Consider the following 12,034-nt stretch of genomic DNA (forward strand, 5'->3'; position numbering starts at 1 on the left):
CTGTGCTGCCTTATGGACGCGCCAGCCCTGTAGGTGGGAAGTCTAAATCTGAATTACAAAAAAAAAACAACATTTAATCGATTAACCCCTTAACGCCGTAACGGCTTTTTGCCCCAGGAGCTCCGCGGTACTTACCTCCGCCGCGATCCTCTTCAGGAAGACTGCCGTGCAGCAGTCTTTATTCCCTAATTTGGGAATAAAGTGAGCTAAATGAGTCAAATGATATACTGGGTTGCGTAAGTGAGTAATCTATAGAATAATCCCAATCTCCCGAATTAAGATACGGATAAGGATAATGCATTTAAAGCGTGTCTGTAGGTATGCAAAGAAGGGAACACTGAGGTCAGGAAATTTTTGTTTAATTTTCTGAAACGAGAAAACAAATTTATTGTGTTAATCCAAGAAATCATCAACATTGGTAGGATCTGCGGCTTCCAAAAAATGGTATGGGTGTTGGGCTTCCTCTGAAGTACAGGTTACGTAAGAAACGGATAGATCTGGTGCATACTGCCACTGAAGCCCTCTGAGCTGTCTCACCATTTTACACATTTAAGGGGTAGATGCCACTAAATTATTTTCTTTTTTAAATCAAAGTATTTATTGAGGATCGTGTGAATATACATGAAGGCCTTTAACCCCTTAAGGACACATGACATGTGTGACACGTCATGATTCCCTTTTATTCCAGAAGTTTGGTCCTTAAGGGGTTAAACAACAGTAGAGACTCGCAGGTCTCAGAGCATTGATACATGAATGAAGATCATACCAGGCCATCCAAACAGAACAGAGGAGATGTGCCCACAAGGCTATACAAGTACATTATATGAAGTACATACATATACAAAAAATTTAGACAGGGGAAGTGTACTATCAGTGTCCTGTATCATTTCATATAAATGAAACAAGCATCAAATACACCCACATAAAAGGACTGACTGGATTTACAAGAAGCAAATGTACCCCAAGTGGAAATTTGTATTTTCATACCTGAACTGCGTATTGTGAAAGCTATGACCGTGTTCAACTAGCGCCCCATAGATAGGCAAAGGATGCAACATACCCACTGTGACAAAAGCACCTTCATCACTGGGATTTGGAGAGGTCTGCTTGCCCTCTTGCCCTGTGACTATGGTCCCTGCATGCAGGGCCGCCATCAGGGGGTGACAACCGTGACTGTTGTCACGGGCCCGGCGGCCCTGGGGGGCCCGGACTGCTCTGGCAGTCCTGGGCCCCACTTTCCCTCTCTGCACACATAGATAGCGAATATCGCTATCTATGTGTGCAGCCACGGGCCCCCGGCTCCCTGTTACCGCAGAGGGGGCCCAGGCCTCCAGCCTCTTCTCTTCTCCTCCCTGCTAATAACTCTCGCGAGACCCGGTTGCCATGGCAATGCTCCGCAGGTCTCGCGAGAGTTATTGGAGGAGAGAAGAGGAGAAGCTGGAGGCCTGGGCCCCCTCTGTGGTAACAGGGAGCCGGGGGGCCCCACCATGCCACCGGACCACCGGGGATGGAATCTTCCCCCTCCCTAGACACAGGTAAGCAGGGAGGGGGGAGAAACAATGTAATTAATTAAATTTTTTTTTATTTTTTTTTAAAATAATGTTAAAATGACCCCCCCTCCCCCTCCTCATTGCAAATTTACACACACACTACATACACTGACACAACACACACACACACACACACTACATACACTGACATAACACACACACACACACTACATACACTGACATAACACACACACACACACTACATACACTGACAAAACACACACACTGCATACACTGACACAACACACACACACACACACTACATACACTGACAAAACACACACACTGCATACACTGACATAACACACACACTACATACACTGACACAACACACACACACTACATACACTGACAAAACACACACACTGCATACACTGACACAACACACACACTACATACACTAACATGACACAACACACACACACACACACTACATACACTGACACAACACACACACTATATACACTAACACAACACACACACACTGACAAAACACACACTGCATACACTGACACAACACACACACACACACACTACATACACTAACACAACACACACACACTACATACACTAACACAACACACACACTACATACACTGACAAAACACACACACTGCATACACTGACACAACACACACACACTACATACACTAACACAACACACACTACATACACTGACACAACACACACACACTGCATACACTGACACAACACACACACACTACATACACTAACACAACACACACTACATACACTGACACAACACACACACTGCATATACCAACACAACACACACTGCATACACTAACACAACACACACTCTGCATACACTGACACAACACACTCTGCATACACTGACACAACACACTCTGCATACACTGACACAACACACACTGCATACACTTACACAACCCACACTTTGCATACATTGACACAACACACTCACCGCATACACTAACACAACACACACCGCATACACTAACACAACACACACACCGCATACACTGACACAACACACACACCGCATACACTAACACAACACACACACCACATACACTAACACAACACACACACTGCATACACTGACACAACACACTGCATACACTGACACAACACACTGCATACACTAACACAACACACACTGCATACACTAACACAACACACTCTGCATACACTGACACAACACACACTGCATACACTAATACAATACACACACTGCATTCACTAATACAACATTCACTCTGCATACACTACACACTAACACACTCACTGCATCCACTATACTGACACACACTCTGCATTCGCTACACATTACCACACTCTGCATTCACTACACTAACACACACTCTGCATCCGCTACACACTAACACACTCTCTGCATTCACTACACTAACACAGACTCTGCATCCGCTACACACTAACACACTCTCTGCATTCACTACACATTAACACACTCTCTGCATTCACTACACATTAACACACTCTCTGCATTCACTACACTAACACACTCTGCATTCACTACACATTAACACACACTCTGCATTCACTACAAATTTACACACACACTACATTCATTACACTGACACACTCTGCATTCACTACACCCTAACACACACTCTGCATTTATTACACACTAACACACACTCTGCATTCACTAAACTATGCACACAATCTGGACACAACACACACACTACATACACTGACAAAACACACACACTACATACACTGACAAAACACACACTGCATACACTGACACAACACACACACACTACATACACTAACACAACACACACTACATACACTGACACAACACACACACACTACATACACTGACACAACACACACAAACTACATACACTAACACAACACACACTACATACACTAACACAACACACACTACATACACTGACACAACACACACACTGCATATACCAACACAACACACACTGCATACACTAACACAACACACACTCTGCATACACTGACACAACACACTCTGCATACACTGACACAACACACTCTGCATACACTGACACAACACACACTGCATACACTTACACAACCCACACTTTGCATACATTGACACAACACACTCACCGCATACACTAACACAACACACACCGCATACACTGACACAACACACACACCGCATACACTGACACAACACACACACCGCATACACTAACACAACACACACACCGCATACACTAACACAACACACACACTGCATACACTGACACAACACACTGCATACACTGACACAACACACTGCATACTCTAACACAACACACACTGCATACACTAACACAACACACTCTGCATACACTGACACAACACACACTGCATACACAAACACACACACTGCATACACTAATACAATACACACACTGCATTCACTAATACAACATGCACTCTGCATACACTACACACTAACACACTCACTGCATCCACTATACTGACACACACTCTGCATTCGCTACACATTACCACACTCTGCATTCACTACACTAACACACACTCTGCATCCGCTACACACTAACACAGACTCTGCATCCACTACACACTAACACACTCTCTGCATTCACTACACATTAACACACTCTCTGCATTCACTACACTAACACACTCTGCATTCACTACACTAACACACTCTGCATTCACTACAAATTTACACACACACTACATTCATTACACTGACACACTCTGCATTCACTACACCCTAACACACACTCTGCATTTATTACACACTAACACACACTCTGCATTCACTAAAGTATGCACACACTCTGGACACAACACACACACTACATACACTGACAAAACACACACACTACATACACTGACAAAACACACACATTGCATACACTGACACAACACACACACTACATACACTAACACAACACACACTACATACACTGACACAACACACACACACTACATACACTGACACAACACACACACACTACATACACTAACACAACACACACTACATACACTGACACAACACACACTCTGCATACACTGACACAACACACTCTGCATACACTGACACAACACACTCTGCATACACTGACACAACACACACTGCATACACTTACACAACCCACACTTTGCATACATTGACACAACACACTCACCGCATACACTAACACAACACACACCGCATACACTAACACAACACACACACCGCATACACTGACACAACACACACACCGCATACACTAACACAACACACACACCGCATACACTAACACAACACACACACTGCATACACTGACACAACACACTGCATACACTGACACAACACACTGCATACACTAACACAACACACACTGCATACACTAACACAACACACTCTGCATACACTGACACAACACACACTGCATACACAAACACACACACTGCATACACTAATACAATACACACACTGCATTCACTAATACAACATGCACTCTGCATACACTACACACTAACACACTCACTGCATCCACTATACTGACACACACTCTGCATTCGCTACACATTACCACACTCTGCATTCACTACACTAACACACACTCTGCATCCGCTACACACTAACACACTCTCTGCATTCACTACACTAACACAGACTCTGCATCCGCTACACACTAACACGCTCTCTGCATTCACTACACATTAACACACTCTCTGCATTCACTACACATTAACACACTCTCTGCATTCACTACACTAACACACTCTGCATTCACTACACATTAACACACACTCTGCATTCACTACAAATTTACACACACACTACATTCATTACACTGACACACTCTGCATTCACTACACCCTAACACACACTCTGCATTTATTACACACTAACACACACTCTGCATTCACTAAACTATGCACACACTCTGGACACAACACACACACACTACATACACTGACAAAACACACACACTACATACACTGACAAAACACACACACTGCATACACTGACACAACACACACACACACTACATACACTGACAAAACACACACACTGCATACACTGACACAACACACACACACACACTACATACACTAACACGACACAACACACACACACACACACTACATACACTGACACAACACACACTGCATACACTGACACAACACACACACACACTACATACACTAACACAACACACACACACACACTACATACACTAACACAACACACACACTACATACACTGACAAAACAAACACACTGCATACACTGACACAACACACACACACTACATACACTAACACAACACACACTACATACACTGACACAACACACACACACTACATACACTAACACAACACATACACTGACACAACACACACACTGCATATACCAACACAACACACACTGCATACACTAACACAACACACACTCTGCATACACTGACACAACACACTCTGCATACACTGACACAACACACTCTGCATACACTGACACAACACACACTGCATACACTTACACAACCCAAACTTTGCATACATTGACACAACACACTCACCGCATACACTAACACAACACACACCGCATACACTAACACAACACACACACCGCATACACTGACACAACACACACACCACATACACTAACACAACACACACACCGCATACACTAACACAACACACACACTGCATACACTGACACAACACACTGCATACACTGACACAACACACTGCATACACTAACACAACACACACTGCATACACTAACACAACACACTCTGCATACACTGACACAACACACACTGCATACACAAACACACACACTGCATACACTAATACAATACACACACTGCATTCACTAATACAACATGCACTCTGCATACACTACACACTAACACACTCACTGCATCCACTATACTGACACACACTCTGCATTCGCTACACATTACCACACTCTGCATTCACTACACTAACACACACTCTGCATCCGCTACACACTAACACACTCTCTGCATTCACTACACTAACACAGACTCTGCATCCGCTACACACTAACACACTCTCTGCATTCACTACACATTAACACACTCTCTGCATTCACTACACATTAACACACTCTCTGCATTCACTACACATTAACACACTCTCTGCATTCACTACACTAACACACTCTCTGCATTCACTACACTAACACACTCTCTGCATTCACTACACTAACACACTCTCTGCATTCACTACACATTAACACTCTCTGCATTCACTACACATTAACACACACTCTGCATTCACTACAAATTTACACACACACTACATTCATTACACTGACACACTCTGCATTCACTACACCCTAACACACACTCTGCATTTATTACACACTAACACACACTCTGCATTCACTAAACTATGCACACACTCTGGATTCACTATACTGACACACACTCTGCATTCACTACACTAACATACACTCTGCACCAACTGTACACACAGCATCCACTACACAAACATCCTGTATTCACAGTACACACACTACATCCACCACAAATTGAAACATTCTGCATTCACTATACACAGACACTGTGTCTAATACACACACTACATCCACTACAGACACTGCATCCACTAAACACATTTCATCTAGTACATACAAACACCACATCCACTACTCAAACACACACTACATCACTGTACACACACTACATCCACTACTCAAACACTCTCTGCATTCACTACACATTAACACTCTGCATTCACTACACTAACACACACTCTGCATCCACTACACACTAACACACCCTCTGCATTCACTACACATTAACACACACTCTGCATTCACTACACATTTACAAACACTCTGCATTCGCTGCACTAACACGCACACTACATTCATTACACTGACACACTCTGCATTCACTACACACTAACACACACTCTGCATTCACTAAACTATGCACACACTCTGGATTCACTATACTGACACACACTCTGCATTAACTGTACACACAGCATCCACTACACAAACATCCTGTATTCACAGTACACACACTACATCCACCACAAATTGAAACATTCTGCATTCACTATACACAGACACTGTGTCTAATACACACACTACATCCACTACAGACACTGCATCCACTAAACACATTTCATCTAGTACATACAAACACTACATCCACTACACAAACACACACTACATCACTGTACACACACTACATCCACTACTCAAACACTCTCTGCATTCACTACACATTAACACTCTGCATTCACTACACTAACACACACTCTGCATCCACTACACACTAACACACCCTCTGCATTCACTACACATTAACACACACTCTGCATTCACTACACATTTACAAACACTCTGCATTCACTGCACTAACACACACACTACATTCATTACACTGACACACTCTGCATTCACTACACACTAACACACACTCTGCATTCATTACACACTAACACACACTGCATTCACTAAACTATGCACACACTCTGGATTCACTATACGACACACACTCTGCATTAACTGTACACACAGCATCCACTACACAAACATCCTGTATTCACAATACACACACTACATTCACCACAAATTGAAACACTCTGCATTCACTATACACAGACACTGCGTCTAATACACACACTACATCAACTACAGACACTGCATCCACTAAACACATTTCATCTAGTACATACAAACACTACATCCACTACACAAACACACTCTGCGTTCACTATACACACTGCATCCGCTACACTAACACACTCTGCATTCACTGCACAAACAGTATCTAATACACACAAACACTACATCCATTACACACATTCTAATTCACTTACACTATACACACCACATTCAGTCCCGCATCATTGTCAGCGGACTAGGTAGGGTGTGGGCGGGCCCGGGAGGGAGGGGTTGGGGAGGGGGGGGGCCAGACCTTGTGCTTTGTCAGGGGCCCCAAAATTTCTGATGGCAGCCCTGCCTGCATGTATTGCCCTTTAAAAGCTTTTTATGGGCTTATTGGATTTTAAAACACTTTTTCTGCCCCTTTAAATCCATGTGAAAATGTGCCTCTTCCCCTCCCCCTTTTTCCTGTCCTATTGTTTCTCCAGCAGGGCATTGTCCCAGGGACACTGCCAGACTGACCTATACATATTCTCCAAATGTCTCTGAGGTAAAGGCTTCTCTGAAAATAAAAAAGTCCCAGGTCCTCCTGAGAGTGGGATGACTGAGCAGAGCCAGATCTGTCCACCTGACCATCAATCACCATGTTAATATAAATATTTTGGAATCTGCAAAGGAATCAGTGGATTAAGCAATTTTAAAAAGGGGAGCATTTGAATTATTTAGGGTGTCAATAATGGTCAGTATATAGCAAACATTATCTAGGTAACATCTAGGATGAGAATTTTCCCTTCTGTATATAGAATTTGTTTATGACAGAGGTGGTTGATTTATTAAATAATATAGCTATTCTCCTTTAGTTCAAATGATTGCGGGCCAAAATGCATGTGACTATCCATCTTGCCTTAAGGGTAGAGGTGGAGGTTTTTTCCAGTGGGGTTCGTGGAGGAACACCACCTAACAATACAAGGCTGGTGTGGACTTTGGTATTCAGGGGTAAGGCATTATACCTGGATCAATATAGTATTTTTTATTAGATGAGGTTATATAACCCTGCTACTACCCATGTCCCAGCCAATGGGGAGGACAAGGAGATAGCAATAAGCCAGATGACCCCTGTGCCTTACAAAATGTGAGCGAGAGTAGAAAGCATAATAAAAATTAACGTTAATGAAAATTAATGAAACTTTGAGAATTGTGAGCGGGGCATCTTCCGGTGATCAAACTGACCAGACAGCCACTAGTCCATATGGCTGGCTAAGCTTTAGGATTCGAACATCGGGTAACTCAGGTTAGGTCAAGAGTGGTTATTAGGGATGTGCATGGGCAAAAATTTCAGTTCAGTTCAGCACTTCCGAAATTCGGGACTTCGACAATTCAGGACTTCGGCAATTCCCAAACCCTCCCTAACCCTACGAATCTAGGCTTTAGGATTATCTAGTATTAATTATCATGGTATTATTCAGGCATTGCTATGACAGTGTGCTTGAATCATAGTTACAGATACATGTGTAGTTCTTCAATAATTTTTTATATATACTATATGTAAAACCTTCGCCTGCCTGCAAATTCTATAATCCTGTATGCGTGCAGGTTAGCCTATTAGATGATTAACTTTGTTTCTATTTTGTTTTCAATCATCTGTATATAGTTTCTTTATCACATATATACTTGGCTCATTACCAGTGGTGTATTTTGGATTTGTGCTGCCCTAGGCGAGACGAAACTCAGACACGCCCAATCTAAATTTACCCCACCCCTTCTTGTCTAGCCCGCACTTCTTCCTTTTAAGACCAACACTCACTTTGATTGATAGACACACACTGGCACACACTCTCAGATACACATACACTGACAGACACACACTCACTGATTTGACAAAAATATTCTCATTGATTTGACATACTCTGACAAACACATACTATCACTGAGACACACTGAAACACACACATTCACTGACAGACACACACACACATACACATTCACTGACAGACAGACACACACATTTACTAACACACGCCCTGATACTGATATACTCACATTCACAAAAATTGTCTCACACTCACAAATAATTTATTTTTTTAAATTTTAATTTAAATCCACCCAGCCTCCTTACCTTTGTTAGTGTTGGAGTAGATTATTTTCCTGGGGTCCAGTATGGCTGTTGTTGGGCAGGCGGGCGGTCAACCGACCAAGCTATAATCTTCTTGCTATGCTCCCATGTGCGCTGCTTAGCGATGCCGGGAGCAGGAATGACGTCATATTACGGCTCCCAGCATCACTGCAGGGTGCGTGAGGGAATAGAGCAGGAAGAGCTCAGAGAACAGCACTCATTCGAAGCCCACCCACAATATGAGCAGCTGTCTGCCTCGTGGGGGCCTTAAGATGGCCAGCTGGCTAGCTCTTGGGCCCCTGATGAAAGAGGATAGCAAGGCATCTGCCAGGGCGTTTGGGATTTGGCATTTCTTGCCGCCCTCCTGATAGTACCGCCAAGGCAAATGTCTTGTTAGCCTCACTGTAAATACAGCACTGCTTGTTACACTGTTTCATTGCTTTTTCTATTCATACACGTAGATCGGGTCCTCCGGGATTGTCTGTTTGTTTACACTTTTTTTTTTACTACTGGTTCCACATCAGCTGGAATGTCACTCATTCACTTTCTGTCTGAATAAACCCTCTCTATTGTTTTGCACCAATATTTTTTTAGGCATTAGAGAGGTATTTGACAAGTTGAATGGAGTTAAAACACCCGTGCATTTAGGTATAACGAGAACAAAAGTATCAATACATCCAATGTAAGAAGCACAAGGGAATTAACGCTTATCAAATGCATCCTTATTTTTCAATTTTAAGAAAGTGTAATAGAAACAGGCTAGGCAGACTTGTCTAGAACAAGAGGTTTAAGCTAAGCTTTCATCATATAATATGCTTTAAACAAAGAGAATGCTTAGGTTAGGCATAAATGTCTAATTGCTGAGCTACAGCTTTAAAGCTGAAAAAAAATGCTATACAATGCGAGTACTTAAAGTAAACATGCTTAATAATGCAAGACAAGGGCAATGGATGCTTAGATCAAAACCAGTTAAAGGCAGAGTGGCCAAAGATAGACATACTAGGCTAGCATGCTAAATGAACCACAGGAACTTGTTTCAGCAATAGGTCCCTGCACTACACGAAAATAAAAACATATTAATAACACACTAAAAGACTAAATGGATAATAGAAAAAAAAAAGAACACAATAATGATCTGTAAACTATAGGCTGAATGAAGCCTTAGATTAGCAAGTTGGTGTCTACTAAGGGCAGAGCAACACCTTTGGAGTGCAGCAAGGCAAAAAATAATGGTAAGTCCAACGTCAGCCGATGCCTAGTAATGGTAGACAGTAGTTTACAAAAAAGGATCTCGCACACAATCTAGGTGCTCCAGGCCCAGGATTCACAAATCCCAATTTAGCAGATATAAAGAGAGTCAGATCCAGGCACACATGCAATCAAGATATTGCAAAAAGCTGATTTATTGGAACATAGGAGCAACGTTTTGGCCTGCACAGAGGCCTTTGTAAAACTACTTTTGTGGGAAGTGATTAATCTTGTGTTAGGAGATCAAGGGGTCATTGTTACCTTGGCACCAGAAGACAGTTGGGCTGCATCCCTTGCCAACCCTTGGCCCTCTACTGGGAGTGATGGTAGTCATGGTATTTGGTATTTAGGGTACAAGGTACACTGGTCCTCTCCTGGTCCTGTCACATATTGGAACTAACGAGACAACATGGGACATGATGGAAAAATTCTCTTGACACTAATACCTGTCGTTTTTTTTAACCCTTGGCTTTTTTTTGTCAATCTTTCTTTTATTGAGGCATGCTTTAAAATGGGTACAGAATAAAGAAGA

This window comes from Pelobates fuscus, chromosome 5 (genome assembly GCF_036172605.1).
Source record: "Pelobates fuscus isolate aPelFus1 chromosome 5, aPelFus1.pri, whole genome shotgun sequence".
Classification (NCBI taxonomy): domain Eukaryota; kingdom Metazoa; phylum Chordata; class Amphibia; order Anura; family Pelobatidae; genus Pelobates; species Pelobates fuscus.